Source organism: Rhinolophus hipposideros (genome assembly GCF_964194185.1).
Source record: "Rhinolophus hipposideros genome assembly, chromosome: 9".
In the NCBI taxonomy this organism is placed as follows: Eukaryota; Metazoa; Chordata; class Mammalia; order Chiroptera; family Rhinolophidae; genus Rhinolophus; species Rhinolophus hipposideros.
This window is the reverse complement of record NC_138055.1, coordinates 37,896,485-37,911,895: the sequence shown is the minus strand read 5'-3', so window position 1 is coordinate 37,911,895 and position 15,411 is coordinate 37,896,485. Positions and strand designations below refer to the sequence as shown.

General features: G+C 36.1%; 1 protein-coding gene across 5 annotated transcripts in view; it reads left to right on the top strand.

Moving 5' to 3' along the window:
* ITPR2 (inositol 1,4,5-trisphosphate receptor type 2) overlaps window positions 1-15,411 on the top strand; it is a 438,931-nt gene that overhangs the window by 178,760 nt on the left and 244,760 nt on the right. The gene's annotated exons all lie outside the window — the stretch shown is intronic.

Sequence of the window (15,411 nt, the reverse complement as noted above, 5' to 3'; positions counted from 1 at the left end):
AGTGTCAAAAGGAAGTTGAACTGGTGGGTTATTACTTCCTACCTGTCTCGGGACCAGTTACCACTGATGTGCACAAAATTTTTGACTTAATCTTTTAGGAACTTTTTTTGTGGTTTCATAAGGCAAGTTAGTAGAATGTAGAATTTCTGCTCCATAAAAATTGGTCTTATGACTAGCATTTTTTTGTTGTTGAAATAGAGTGCTTTCATAGCATATTTAAGAAAATAAGAGAACATTTAACGTTTACTTAGTACTTCCTATATAGCAGACATTTTTATACATGGTATCTCTCCAGTGTTAAAACAAACTTTGGAGATAGTTATAGAGATCCCATTTCTAAGGAAGAATCAACTGAAACTCAGAGAACCCAACGATTTTCTCATAGTCAAGCAGCTCTATGTGACTCAACTGAGATTTTAATTTAGGTATTTTTGACGATGAGTTCCAGGCTCTATAATGTAAGATTGTACTTTATGATATAATATTTAAAGATATTAAGAGATATAGTATGCTTTTACAAGGTTAGAATACCTCTTCCCTTTTCAATACATTATTTTATGCATAATCTAGAGAATAAATACAACGTTGCTTCTCCTTTCAGAACATAATCCTTTTTTAAAAAAAATAACAAACTAGAAAATAGCTCTAAAGCTTAGGAAAATGCATTATGCTGTTTGTAAAAGTTTGCCAAAAAAAGGTCACCTGTGTTTATAGACGAGATGTTCCATGAAGGATATTCATCACTAGTCTACAGGTTAAGTTCCCAATCGCTGAGGAAACGTAGAGAAAGACCCTGCATCACAGTATATATCCATGGCATGATCTTAGCAGTTCAATAAACAGTATTGATGTGGTGAAGAAGATGAGCAAGTCATCTGATAGAGGATATCTTAAAGATAAAACTGTATTACATGTGGGTTGTAAAACTACTTTTCTAGGGACTTCACATGAATATAAGTCGGTGAAGTTGGAATCTACTTATTTGTTTAGTGCAGGATTTATCAGTTCAGGAAATGGTAATAATTTTAGGTACTTCAAGCAGGAAGTGATTTAATACAAGGAATTAAATTTTTAGAAAGTGTGGAATAGTACAGCTGCTACCGGACTATTGATTTCAATAGATAAACCACATAATCATAACTACGATTTGGGTGTCCAGAAGCTGCTTTGGCTACTGACAAGACTGCTGCTGTCACCATCACTGACTCACACCTTAAAAGCATATGACTAGATAATGGAACACTCCTATCTGTTGGGATTTTTGTGTGTTTGTTTGTTTAGTACTCACAGCCACAGAAAATGGCCTTGAGTGGATAAGGTATTAAAAGCATGGATTTAGGAGTCAGGAACCCCAGAATTTGCCATATGTGTGGCTTTGGGCAACTTCTTTTAATTCTCTAAATTTTATCTTTATTGTCTGTTTAATGAATATAATAATGGTACTTAGCCATAGGACTGCTGTGACGGTCTAATGAGCAAAACTGTATCCACATGTCACTTAATATGACTTCACTGAGAAAATAGAAACAATAGGTGACCTATTATTTTCCAACTAGTAGAGAAGTAAGGCTCCAGCTTTAATTAATTGTCTCAATGCTGTTATGGCCAACAGACTTAATTCTGAGGCTGATCTTTCTTACGGATGCATCATAGCAGCAACACCCTAGACAGGCACCTCTGCACAACACCACCGAGAAGGAATATTTATGTCTTCCTGGGTCTCCTGTTGAGGAGCAAGAAAACCACTTCCAAGTACCCCTTAGTAGATTTTACCTCTCATCTCCTTGGCCAAAGCAGGGTCGCATGTTTACCTCTAAAGCAATGGACTATAAGATTAGTTTAGACTAAATAAAAGATGCCCCCCAAGCTAGGATACCTTTCCCTGTGTTACATAGGGGAAGGATAGATGGCAGAACAAAACCGGAATCTGCTAGCAAGGAAGAACAAAAAAAGGATGTGGGTCAGCAAACAACAGTCAGCAGTCAATGAATGCTTGGTATAGTTATTATTGGTTTTTATGTGCAACGTATTGTGCTGGTTATGGTAGATAGGGAATTATGAAATCTCAGAGTTAAAAGGTACTTACAGGGTTATGAAGTCCAATTCCTTTGTGATATTTGTTTTCTCTCCAAATAGCTCATTGAAGTGAGATATTTCTTGAAACATACTTCTGTGATGGGAAATTCAGTGCCTCTTCAGGCAGCATATTCTATTGAAATTAAGGTATAGCTTGAGAAATAAAATATCAGTTGGAAGTCTCTATGGTCCCTCCCTATACCCCAGAGGAAACCACTACCATGAATTTATGTTAATAATTTCCTCCTTTTCTTAATGATTTTACCATATGTCTCTGCATTTCCAAAACATACGAAATACATGAAAAATATTGCATTTAGTCTGTGTTGGGTGTGTTTTTAATCCTCTATCCTTGATTTTTTTATTATTAGTTTCAGGTGTACAAAACAACTTATTGATTAGACATTTATACCCCTCACAAAGTTGATAACCCCCCCAAGTCTACTACCCCTCTGACATAACTATTACAATACCATTGATTATATTCCCTATGCTATACTTTATGTCCCGTGACCAAATATTTTTTAAATTATGGTCCACATTTAATATTGTTTTATATTAGTTTCAGGTGTACAGTGTAGTGATTAGGCACATATATATATAATTTATGAAGTGATCCCCCTGATAAGTCCAGTACCCATCTGATACTATACATAGTTTTTACAGTATTTTTGACTATATTCCCCATACTGTATTTCACATCCCCATGACTATTTTGTAACTACCAGTTGGTCATCCTTGTTGATGTATAGCTGAACTCATTCATTTTCTCTAGTACACGTTATTACTTTTATGTGAATTTTATCCAGGTAACTGTTGATGGACATTTTGGTTCTTTACGGTTTTAGGGTTTTAAAGAATATTTGCTACTAAAAGCATTGCTGCTACAAAAACTTTTTTTTTTTTAAGTTGTAAGATGCACATGTTTAAGAGACTCTTCAGGATATATATTTAGATGTACCTGGAATGTTCACCTTTAACCAAATAATTCCGGTTACTTTCTAAAGAGCAAGTGACAGCAGTATATGAGAGTTTCCATAGCTCCCCATTCTCATGACTGCTGGTTTTCTCATTTTTTCATGTTTGAAAATTGGGTGTGTTTAACGTATCATCTCTGTTGTGGTTTTTTGTTTTGAGGGATTACTTATGAGGTTGAGCATGCTTTCATACGGGTATTGGCCATGTCACTTCTTCTTTCAGTTTAGATTAAGCTAAATTCTGTATGGGCAGGTAGTTAGACCCTACCAATTCATGTTTACCCACTTCTAAGGTTAAAAATACATATATTTTGGGGCAGCCAGATGGCTCAGTTGGTTGGAGTGCAAGCTCTGAACAACAGGGTTGCCGGTTCGATTCCCACATGGACCTGAGCTGCGCCCTCCGCAACTAGATTGAAGACAACAGAGCTGTTGTATGTATAAGTTGCCACTTTCAATCTTAGTTTCAGGGAGCGCAGCCCACCATCCCATGTGGGAATTGAACCCACAACCTTGTTGTTAAGAGCTCCTGCTCTCCTCTGGAAGCTCAGTGGCAGCTCACTGTCTTCAATCTAGTTGTGGAGGGCGCAGCTCACAGGCCCATGTGGGAATCGAACAGGCAACCTTGTTCAGAGCTCACGCTCTACCCAACTGAGCCATCCAGCCACCCAGTTAAAAATATTTTTTACTTCAGTCTTGGTGATGCTAAAATTTGAAACTTGAACACAATATGTTCATCTGTTATTTCATTTTTTCTTTATTGTATTGTGTTGTATTGTATTGGTAAGATACAATTGGTAAGATATCTCAGTACAATGTTGACTAGAAGTGGTGAGAATGAGCATCCTTGTCTTGCTTCTGATTTTAAAGGGCATGATCTAAATATTTCACTATTGAATATAATATTTATTGTATATTTTTTGGTAGATACTTTTTATCAGTTGAGGATATTCCCATCTATTCCTTGTTTGCTAGTTTATTTATTTATTATCCTGAATGGTTATTGACTTTAATTAATGCAGTTTATGAATCATCTATCAAGATTATGTTTTTTAATCTGCTAATTTTAATAACATGAATTGTAAACAGAGCTTCTACCATAGGAACGTTGCATTCTAGAGTGCATGTATCTTAGTGATATCTTTTACATTGCTAGTGTACTAATTAGTACTGTGTTTAGGATTTTACATCTATCTATCAGTAAGATTCGTCTGTATTTTTTCTTTCTTGTACTATTCCTCTCCGGTGTTTGAATCAAGGTTAGACTAATCCCATAATAAAATGAGTTGCAGAATATTCCCCTTTCTTTGTGTAAGACTGGAATGATCTCTTCTGTGAATGTTTGGTAATACTTGTCTGTAAATCTGCCTTGGGCCTTGGATTTAGTTAGTGGGAAGATTTTAATTATTGATTTATTTTTTTAATGGTATAAATTAACTCAAATTTTCTTTTTTGGTTCAGTGTGTTTTCTATTTTTCTAGCCATCTACTTAAGTTTGCAAAGTTATTGTTATAAATTTGTTCATATTTTTTCATTATCTTTTAAAATTTCTCTTCTATCTGTAGCTTCTTACCCTTTTTTCATTCTTGATATTGTTTATTTATGTCTCCTTTCTTTTCTGTAGCTCAGTCTTATCAGAGTTGTACATATTGTCTTCATCCTTTTAAAATAACATATTTTGGCTTTGTTGACTTCTGTATTTATTTGCTATTTTATTATATTCATTTTACTATTCTCTAAACTTTTATGTTGACATGTTTTCAGACTTTAAACAAATTTAATGGTATATATTTTCCCCCCTAAGGAACCACATTACACAAATTTTGACAAATGGTATTTTTATTATTGTTCAGTATTAGATATTTAAACATTTCCATTATGATTTCGTCTTTGGCCCAGAATTATTTGGAAGTGAGTTTTAAAATTTCCAAATATGTAGGCAAAATTTACCCTTTTTTTGTTATTGCATTCTTAATTAATTAATTTGTGACAAGAGAGTGTGATTATGATGATACAGCTCTCCAACATTTTTTGAGACTTGCTTTTTGGCCTATTATGCCATCAGGTCTTATAAGTGTTTCATGAGGACTTGAGAAGAATGTGAATGAGTACAGGATCCCTTATATATGGCTAGCAAATCAAGCTTATTAGTTGTGTTTAAATCATCTATCTACTTACTAATAGTTTTGTTTTGTTGACATATAAATTATTGAGAGAGATTTACATGACATTTCCCACTGCAATGGTAGGTTTATCAATTTTCTCCTGTAGTTCTATTAATTTTTATTTTATATGTTTTAAAGCTATTTTATTAGATGCCTATAAATTTAACATTATTTTTTACTGGGAACAAAATACTTTCATCAGTTGAGAGTTATTTTCTCTCACTGCTAATTACATAATTCCATGTCTTCTGGCTTCTGATGGTGTGTTGAAAAGTTTGCTGTCTGTTGAATAGTGTCTTGCTTTATTCTGAAACTCTAAATGTGTGTTAAAACTTATTATTACCTCCGGATCTTTTAGTTTCCTTTTTATGTTTTCCATACATGGACTTTGTACCGAATTTGAATAATTTCTTTAGACTCATCTGCGTTTTTTCAGGTATGTATTTTTGGCAGTTTATTCCACCTATAGACATTTTAATTTCAGCCATTTTTCATACCTGAAATTAGATTCTTTTCAAGTCTATTTGGTCATTTTTGATCATCTTTCATTGTTTGCTGTTTTTGTGATCCCATATGACTATTTTATAGCTTGTATGTAATAATTCCAGGATCTGAACTACTTGGGAATTTCTTATGATTCTCACTCATGTTGTTTCTTTTGTTATAATTTTGTTCGTGTTTGATTATGAGATCATATCTTTTTTAAAACGAACTTTATTTTTAGAACACTTTTAGATTTAGGAAAAAAATGTGCAGAAAGTACAGAGCTTTCTCATATAGTAACTCATCTCTCCATGATTAACACCTTTCATTAGTGTGGTACATTTGTTACAATTGATGAGCCAATATTGATATTATTATTAATTAATGTACACTGTTTACTTTGGATTTCACTCTTTGAGTTATAAAATTCTGTGGGTTGTGACCAATACTTGTCATGTATCCAACATTACAGTGTCACACAAAATGGTTTCACTGCCCTGAAAGTCCTCTCTGCTGGACCTAGTTGTCCCTTCCCCACGAACCCCTCAGCCCTTGGCAACGACTGATCTTTTTACTCTTTCTATAGTTTTGCCTTCTTCAGAAAGTCATATAGTTAGAATCATACATATATAGCTTTTCGGACTGGCTTTTCTCGTTTAGCAATATACTTTTGAGGTTCTTCGATGTCCTTTAGTAACTCGCCAGCTCTTTTTTTTTTTTTTTTTAAGTCACTGAAAATACTCCACTGTCTGGTTGTACTATAGTATGTTTATCCATTCAGTTATTGAAGGACATCCTGGTTGCTTCCAGTTTTTGGCAATTATGAGTAAAGCTGCTCTAAACACTTGAGTGTAGATTTTGAACTCATATCTTTTTGACTTCAGATCTGGAGGTGGAAATCTGGCATGTTTTCTTCCTTACAGTATTTGTGATTGCCTCCGTCTATGGCCAGGAGGCGCTGCTGCCTGAGACCGAGTCTGAAGGCAGGAGTCTGGTTGAGCTCCCCAAACTTGACACTTGGAAAAGTTGACTTAGTCTCTGGGTTGCTGAGCTAGTAGTATTGACCTTTGCCGTCAGGGAAAGTTGACGTGTTTCCTTGAAGCTTGGAGCTCTCTGATCTGGTTTCGGGTTACCTTTTTCCCTTTATAGGTGGAAGGTGGGGTCTTTTGGAGTCATCCTTTGTTTTCTGTAAGCTGAGAAATGTGCTTAAAATAGGTTCTATATCTGGGATCTAGTTGTTTTGTAATAGGGCCATTTGCAGTTTTAAGTTTGCTATTCTTCCCGAAGTCCTTGGGAGTGTGTTTACCTAGATATTTAGTAACTTTGAGAAAACTATAAATTTAGATTCTTTGGAACTTTGTATGTGGAATTCCTCTGAGGCTTTTGTTTAATCCAGAGAACAATTCATGTATCTTTGAGGCACTTTGAAATATGACATTTTGTAATGATATGAAACAAAGTTTTCGGCTTGGAATTTTTGGGGCCCCTTCAGTAACGGGAATTCTAGTCCCAATCAGTAGTGAAAGTGCGTTTGTCTTTGTAATAGGAGCTCAACAGCTGTTCTTGTTTTTTCTGTTTGATCAAGCCCAAACCAAGAGAGGTACCCCTTTGCTTTTCTGTGGGCCACTTCTTTCCCTGGTTATCACTGTGGGTGTTTCCTTTAGATATTCCTGGTTCTAAGGCAGGGTCTCTGATCACGCCTCTGTCTTGCTTGGAAACCAGGATTTATTTCTGTGTGTGTGTGTGTGTGTGTGTGTGTGTGTGTGTGTGTGTGTGTGTGTGACATATCCGTATTAGCAGGTACAGACTGATGCCCTCAAGGTCAATAATATATTCCATGCTTGATTACTGCTTGGAAAATTTTGATGTATTTTTATGCTATCTAGCCTCCATTTGCTTCCTTCCCTTTACTAACAAGAGGTCTTTTGAATACCTTACCTGTCATTTTTAGATGTTGTACACTCAGAGGGGTTTCTCTGCACTTGCGCTTTGTCATATTCTACATGTGACAGTCTGTAACAGAGGAAAACTTCTTTATTTTGAGCTCATCTATTTGTCCTTGTAATGTCTGTTTATTGATGCCAGTTCTGAGGCGATGTGGACCCTGTCTGAATGTCCTCTACTTGATTGCTGTCATGTTTTCCCAGAGCAAAATCCTTCTTTGGAACATTCTGCTTAACGTGTAATTTCAGTCCGTTCACCATCATGCTTACCTGTCTGTGTATACACCTGAATTTCTTATTTCCCTTCTTAAGGTTTGATGCCTAGAATCATTATCTAATATTTGAGATATGGCTGTTGCCCTCAAAGAAAGAGCACACAGAATGGACCTTTATAAAACAACCTGACAAAGTGTCTGATTCAGTACTGAGCTGTGTTGAACAGAAAAGGAAGAGGTCAGGGTGGACCTGACTCCTTGGAGAAGGCCTCACTGACGATTTTGAAGGATTGGGAGGATTTAGTTAGCTCATGTATTCAAGAAAAACAAGAGAAGTTGGGTTCAATCAGAATAAGTGATTTGTATTTGAAGTGGCTAGAACTTGTGAACCTTTGAAGATTCTTGGGAGGGAGGTGAATATACTGTCGTGGAAAACAGTCTGGCCAAATTCAGGATGGTTCATCAGAACAAGAGACTAACTAATGGTGGGACCAATTAGGAGCCTCTTGTCCAAATTCTGGTGTGAAGTTATGTAAGCACGATCTAGGGAGGCGACTATAGAAATGTATACAAGTAGGTGGACTGAGAAGCCAGGAGAATGGTACATTTATTATAAATTAATATAAGGAACAAAAAGTGAGAAATGACAAAATTACTAACTTGTACACAGCCAAATAATCTATATTATGCAGTGACCCAACTGTCAAAGATAGTGACAATTTATTGTAAACAGGGTGAAATATATCCCAGTATCAGTGGAAACAGCCAGTAGCAGGCAGCATGCACTCTAGCAGGCCAACACAGATAATAATCCTTTGTTGTTTAGTAAATCTTTACAAAGCCTCCAAACACAGGACGATTGGGATTGTTTGAAAATGGCTCATACTGGTCTAACTTTGTGCCTGCTTAGATATTAGAAGAACCGATAACATTAATGTGATTCTTCATTTTAGTAATAAAAAATGTTTCCAATAACCTAACAGTGTGTTTTTGCTTTGTTTTTTTTCTCTCAGTGGTAAGTTCTGTTGGCTCTGGGCAATACATGTGAATTTATAATCCATCTACTAACAAATATTAGCATGATCCCAAATTTCCCATACTATAGTTGCTCTCTTATAAATAGGGAGGAGGATGGGATTGACTTGGTCATCTAGGAAGCCCATTGCATCCCTTGCACCTATGAGCTTTGTTGCCTGTTGTGTATTATAGCGTTTCCCTTTATTATTAAATTCATCTTCCAGGGCATTAAAAGACTATACCGTCATTGCTGAAAGCTTAAAGGCTAGAGTATAACAAGTTGGCAATATCAATAGCATTACTAACTCATCACATTCAAATACACGTTGACTTCTAAATATAGGAAGGAGGGCGAAACTCAGGAAACCATATCCGAGTGGGTTAAGTCAGGATTGCCCTTCATGTTCATCCACCTCTATTAAGGGTTGAGAAGCAGGTCACTTGAGCATCATAGTACTTCTAAGAGAAGTTCTCACTCATTTATATTGGTTGTTAATTTTTTCCTTATAATGATGGTATGTCTGTAACTGTATATCTATATTTATCTCTATATCTGTCAACCCTATTTGTGGTTGCCTGCTTCTTTTAAAGAAACTTTCTCTCTTACTGATGTAAAGTCTGATGTTTAAACCATCTATCTAGTTTTTACTTCAAAGACTGTATCTTCATTTTCAGGGTTTCTGCATCGTTCTTTGTCATATCCATGCATTGTAAAATCATTTCTGCCTGTTTTCACTTCATAATTTTTGTTCTTTCAATGGATGTGTGATATAAAGAACAAGATTAACTGAAAAATGTCCCTGGGGGCTGGCTCACTCTGGGTTGTCTGGAGTTGAGGTAGGGTAGAGGTGGGGGGATAGTCTTCTCTTCCAGGACTCCTCTCCTCCTAGAGTCTACCCTAATTTGGGTTCTTATTGGACCTGTGGCTTCTGCCCCTCAGCAGGAGCAGTCCAATTTCTGTGGGCCCCATACTTGGTGTCCCTGATCAATTTCTATAAACAACAGACACCTGAATCCAGACTGCCTGGTGCCCAGGAAGTTTGTGTGTACCTTGATTGATAGGTTACTCTCAAATTTGCCCTTCAAGAAGTTATTATGAGGTAAAGGGGTAGGGGAGGGGGGTCACTTGGAAACCTAGACCTGTACTCTTGTTCAACAGAGAACCCAGAACCTCTCTGTGGGATGATGCCAAGATGGGGACATATGCCGACGCTTGGCTTGTAGTGTCCCCTTTCCCAAGAAAGCTATCCTTTATCCATTCTGAATGATGGCTGTGGAGACATCCTGAGCATGTGGCCACTGTAGAGGGGTCCACCTGGTTTGAGATGTGTTATTTCTCACTTGGTCTCTAGGATTATTTGAAATACATTTATATTTAACAGTCCTTTCAGAAGATTTCTTGATTATTTGCATTTCGATGGGAATGACCACAATCTCATTATTGAGTTTTTTATGTTGCCTTTCTTAATGTGAACTTTCCTCATAGGCATTTGCATTTTAGTTTGCAGGTTAACCTTAGTGAGAGAAAGAATTTAATTCCTTCTCTCCCTCCTTCTCTCCCCTTCCCCTCCATTGCTTTTTCTTCATTTCTCTGTAGGAATACCGTCTTTGTCTGATGGTTGTTCTGTTACCTCTACATCCCATTACTCTTTAAAAGCAAAAACCAGTTTCCATTCTTTGCCTACCACATCTGATCTTTTTTCTTTGTTGAAGTAAGTACGTAGATTGCTCTAGAAAGATACCTTGAAAGAAAATTGTGCTTTCCAGAGTGTTAGTACTTTGATTCTGAACAACAGACAAGTAGTTCTACATAAACTTTGTTTCTTCAGCAAAACCTGTGATTGACTCTAGACAAAAGTAACTGGTAGACTGTCTAACTTTCATGGCTTGGTACAGAAAAGTCCATGTGTTTTAGACAGACTCTTTCTACATGATCTGATCAATAAGAGGCACTATGGTAATTCCATGAACTTCTATCCACTAATTTTGGAGAGTGCTTTCCTGGGTTTTCTTCTATGGAATTTTTTTTTTGACTCCAAATTCTATTTTTGCCCCAGACTACATTGTATATTTATTTTACTTGTTTAAATCTAACATTACATATTCCTGTCCTTTATGCCTGAGCTAATATTACTGAAGGTGATTGCCAGATGAGTATCACTGAATAACTCCTTAATAACAAGACGTGCATCTGAAAACTAATTTTTGGTGTTAAGCCAAATGCTACTTTACACATCTTGATTCTATTCGGTTGCAATGCAAATTCTTATACCGTGTTTCCGTGAAAATAAGACTGGGTCTTATGTTACGTTTTGCTCCAAAAGATGCATTAGGGCTTATGTTCAGGGGATGTCCTCCTGAAAAATCATGCTAGGGCTTGTTTTCTGGTTAGGTCTTATTTTCGGGGAAACATGGCATGTAAAACTTAACTCTTCCGAATTTGTTTCTTTGAATTACTTCCAGTATAAGAATCTTTTCCCCTCTTGTCTTCTGGCCTACGTTGAAATTAATGCTGTTTTAGTTTCAACTTAGTATTTCCCTTCATGTTATATAAAGGACAGCTACTCTCTGACTCATTTTTTTTTCACTTTGCCATTTGTTCTCAATTTAATATAAGTTGTTAATGAGATTAAAGTCCTTATAAGGTTTTTTTTTTTTTATAAGCAAGTGGCTTACAATGAAATGATAGAAGTTGATTCATTCAAATTGGCACATATATGTGTCATTAGACAAGGCATCAACATTTCTGTAATGATTCCATGCTAAAAAGTGAGTCTAAAAGAAGGACTGATGCCTTCCTCTCTTCCTCTGTGCATGTTACCTCCTTCTCACAGCCACATCGGGGTGATTGTGACTAGGGAAGCTTTCTGCATATCACATAGCAGGTGTCAGACGCAGTCTCTGTGGGTGCTATTATATCATTACTTTCATTTCTTGTACAGCTTTTTTATTCTAGGTCACCCTGCTGACTAAAGGGTTGCCGATTCTTTCTACATTTTATATAATAGTGGCAAGGATTATATCAAAAGTATTATATATTGTACTATATAAAGTATTATAAAAAATATTATATAAAAAGTATGGTACATTGTTGTATTATAATGGTTTCTATTGTATTCTTATGAAAGCAGCTATTTCTTTACATTGAATAGACCTATCATTGGTATAATCCTTGTTTTCCTCAATATCTCTCTAAGCAAAGAGACTGCACTTCAATGGCACACCCTTTTTTGTTACCTCCTTTATCAGAGATCAGATAGTTAAGGGTATTTGGGGTGTTTTCTAGGACATCTGATGAAACATCAAATGCTAATTCACATGACATCAAATGAGTCAGAAAATACCAATATTGTATTTGTCTTGGGACAAAAGGAAAGGGAAACAGGTTTGGGGTAAGGTTAGGAATACGTATTTACCCTCTGAAGGGACAGGATTTGGGCCTGAGTTGAGCGAAGTCTGGAGAGAGCTCATCCACCAGTAGTGATGGACACAGCCTCTTCACTGAACTGTAGATGTTGGGCCAAATTTTCAAGCAGCCAACCAGGGAAGCAGAAACTGTCACCTATGATCCCATGATGGTCCAAATTAGCTTTACCGTCAAGGTCAGGTAAGTAGATCTCGAGTGATTTTAGGGATTCTGCCACTCCCTAGATAGCTCCCTACATGACTGGTATATGATATTACTCTTAGATGGCAGGGAGAAAAAAATACCTCCTCATCCCACAGCGAGGTTATCATTCAGTTGTCTGAACGAGGTGACATTTATTATGAAGAGCTTTGACTAAATTATAATCTGATTGGTCAATCAAGTATACAAGACTGATTATTTGATTTTTTTTTTTATGTTTTGGAGTGAGGAGAAGGGGAAGGGAAGGCGTTTGAACTCTAAAGCTGGGAGGAGAGTGGTTGGTAAATGATGCCATGGATTCAGTTGAATAACAGTTAGAGGGAGAGAAGGCTAGGGATACAGATGGTGCACAGAATGCTTTATAGTCTCGCTGACTTGACAGCATTGCTGAGGAAGGACATCCTTCAACTTCAGTAGGGTTCAGTAGGGACAAAGAGAAGACGTGCACTGAGCTATTTCAATCACGCAGTTGCAGCTGCAGGCAGTTCTGCATTGTAGGGTTCTTTTTCAAAAGCACGATTGCCCTTGTTTACCTGGAGAAGATGGATCCCCACTAATTGGTGCCAATATTTAGTTCACCATCTAGTTCATACAATATTATTTTCTTGTTTCATTTATCCTCTTAGTCTGCAAGTTTCCTTGCCTGATGCAAAATACATTTTGGAGTGAAACTCTATTCAGTACCAGGGTTTGTTTAGATGTTTGCTCTCTGAACCCTGCTAGAACCCTGCTGTCCTTCAACTTCATAGACTCTTTTAGAATTGTCTAGACCCTTCTAGATTATTCTTGCTATATTATTTGTGAATTTATTACTTTATATATCAGAATATCCTAAGCAATTAAAAATCTAGCTGCCTTTATAAAATCACTTAACTAAGCATTTTTCCATATTCCTTTAGAGAAAACAAATTTAAATTCTAGACGATAGGAAGCAATTACAATAAAGTATGCGTACTTCTGGAGGGTCCTATTTGTTCTTTGTTACTGTTGTCAAAAGAATAATTTGGAATCCACTATAAGCATGGAACTGTTCTTAGTGTACACATTACTATTTTTTTTTCGAGCCTACTCAGTTCTAGGACTCTGCATAAAGTTACACTTGTACATTTTGCACGTTACTAATATTTTGTCATTAGAATAAAGCCAAGGCTTTGTAGATTTCACCACTGACCTAGGACCAATATTGTATAGAATAGAAAAACTATAGTCAATTTCTGCCCTTTCTGGAGGCAAACTCTTGCAACTCCACTTGGAATATTTTGCCATCAAAATAAGAAAAAAAACAACCACCTAGCTGTAACTGCATAGTTTATACATTTCTTAAATTCCCTTGATCACCGTTTTGTAATCATCCAGATGTTCTGGTGGGTTAATATTTTTGTTCAGTTTAATTACACTGAATTATTTTCTGAAATTAAAAGGGGCTGTTTATTGAATTTTCCAGCATTGCCTCCTTTTGTTGACTGCTGGCAATTTTAAATTAAAATAATTATTCTTTATAATTCTCATACTTACAGAGGTTAGCATTGTCTGTACCTTCCCTTGGGCTGAACGAAAGAGCGTTTTGTAATGTAGGATGTTTTGCCTGAGATTACTTTTCTTAAAACAAGACAGTTGCTTTTTCTTCAGGTCATTGTTTCAAAAATAGACTTAAATATATCTGCCAAAGGTTTGCCTTTATTTTAAACTGATGTTTTAAAAGTTGACAATTATCAGAAAGATCTTCTTTCTACCTAAAGAGCTTTGTAAATCTTTGGATTTGTTATTAGGTATTTTAATACTGCTTTGTAGTACAAAACTGTTTTTCTTTAATATGGCTTCTCTTCCAGAAAAAAAAGAAAATGAATATGGTCGTTTTTTTTTTTTAATTTTTTTAAAATTCAACCTTAACTTTTTTGTGATCAGAAAAGGAAATTTAATTATATTTCTACCTTTTGCAATTTCTACTTCTCGTCAATAAATGACTTTTGCTATCAAATATAAACCCTGTTTGTCTCATTCTCTGACCTCCAGTCTCTTTCCATCTAAATAGCTTCCATTTGAATCTGTCCTTGGGTTCCTTCCCTCTTTATATTGGCTTCACTTACCCATATAATTTTTCATTTTCTTCTACAACTTTTAGGATTCACTTAGTGTTTATTGTCTTGCAGACAATATTTTGCATTTTGTTCTCTTTTGTTTACCTGGGGTGGAGTTGGACTGCTTCCATTTTCGTCCTAGAATTTATTAGGATAGATAGATGACACAGTGGTGGAATCTAACAGTAATATTTTGAATATCCTTTAACTTTTGCAGTTCCAATTCTATTGAATGAAAGAGACAGGCGGTCTGAATGGTAGAAGGTAATCTTGAAGAATATCATGTCACAATAAAATAAAGACAGTGGGGTTTAAAGAAAATGGTACTGAACCACAGAAGCAAATGCTGAAGGATGTTTAGGTAATTATGAGTCATTGGCACATAAAACAACTTTAGTACAGTGTGTTACAGAGGATGGTTTTGAAACCTTCAGTGGAAACAATAATCTGAGATACAAGACCACTTCCCAGGATGGGCAGGATTACTAAAAGTGCTTTGTTTGGTTCACCTTGGCCATATTTTTAAGGAGAATGGAAAGATTCAGTAGAGGTAGAAGCTTCTGCAGTAGAAATGGATAAGCAGGGAGAGGAGGCAGGGAAGATGGAATTTTAAAAATCCATGCACCAAAAATTTGTTTTCTTGGAGACACAGAAGAGAACACAAGACAGTTTTGTGAGTGATACTGGAAATTTTCAAGTGGAAAGAGGAAATGTCATGTAGGGGAATTTCCATATGCTCAGTAAAATGGAAGAAGTTCCCCCCCCCTTTCATTCTTGGTTTGCATTAATTTTGTGATCTGCCCTGGAACACAATAGGAACAACAGTTTG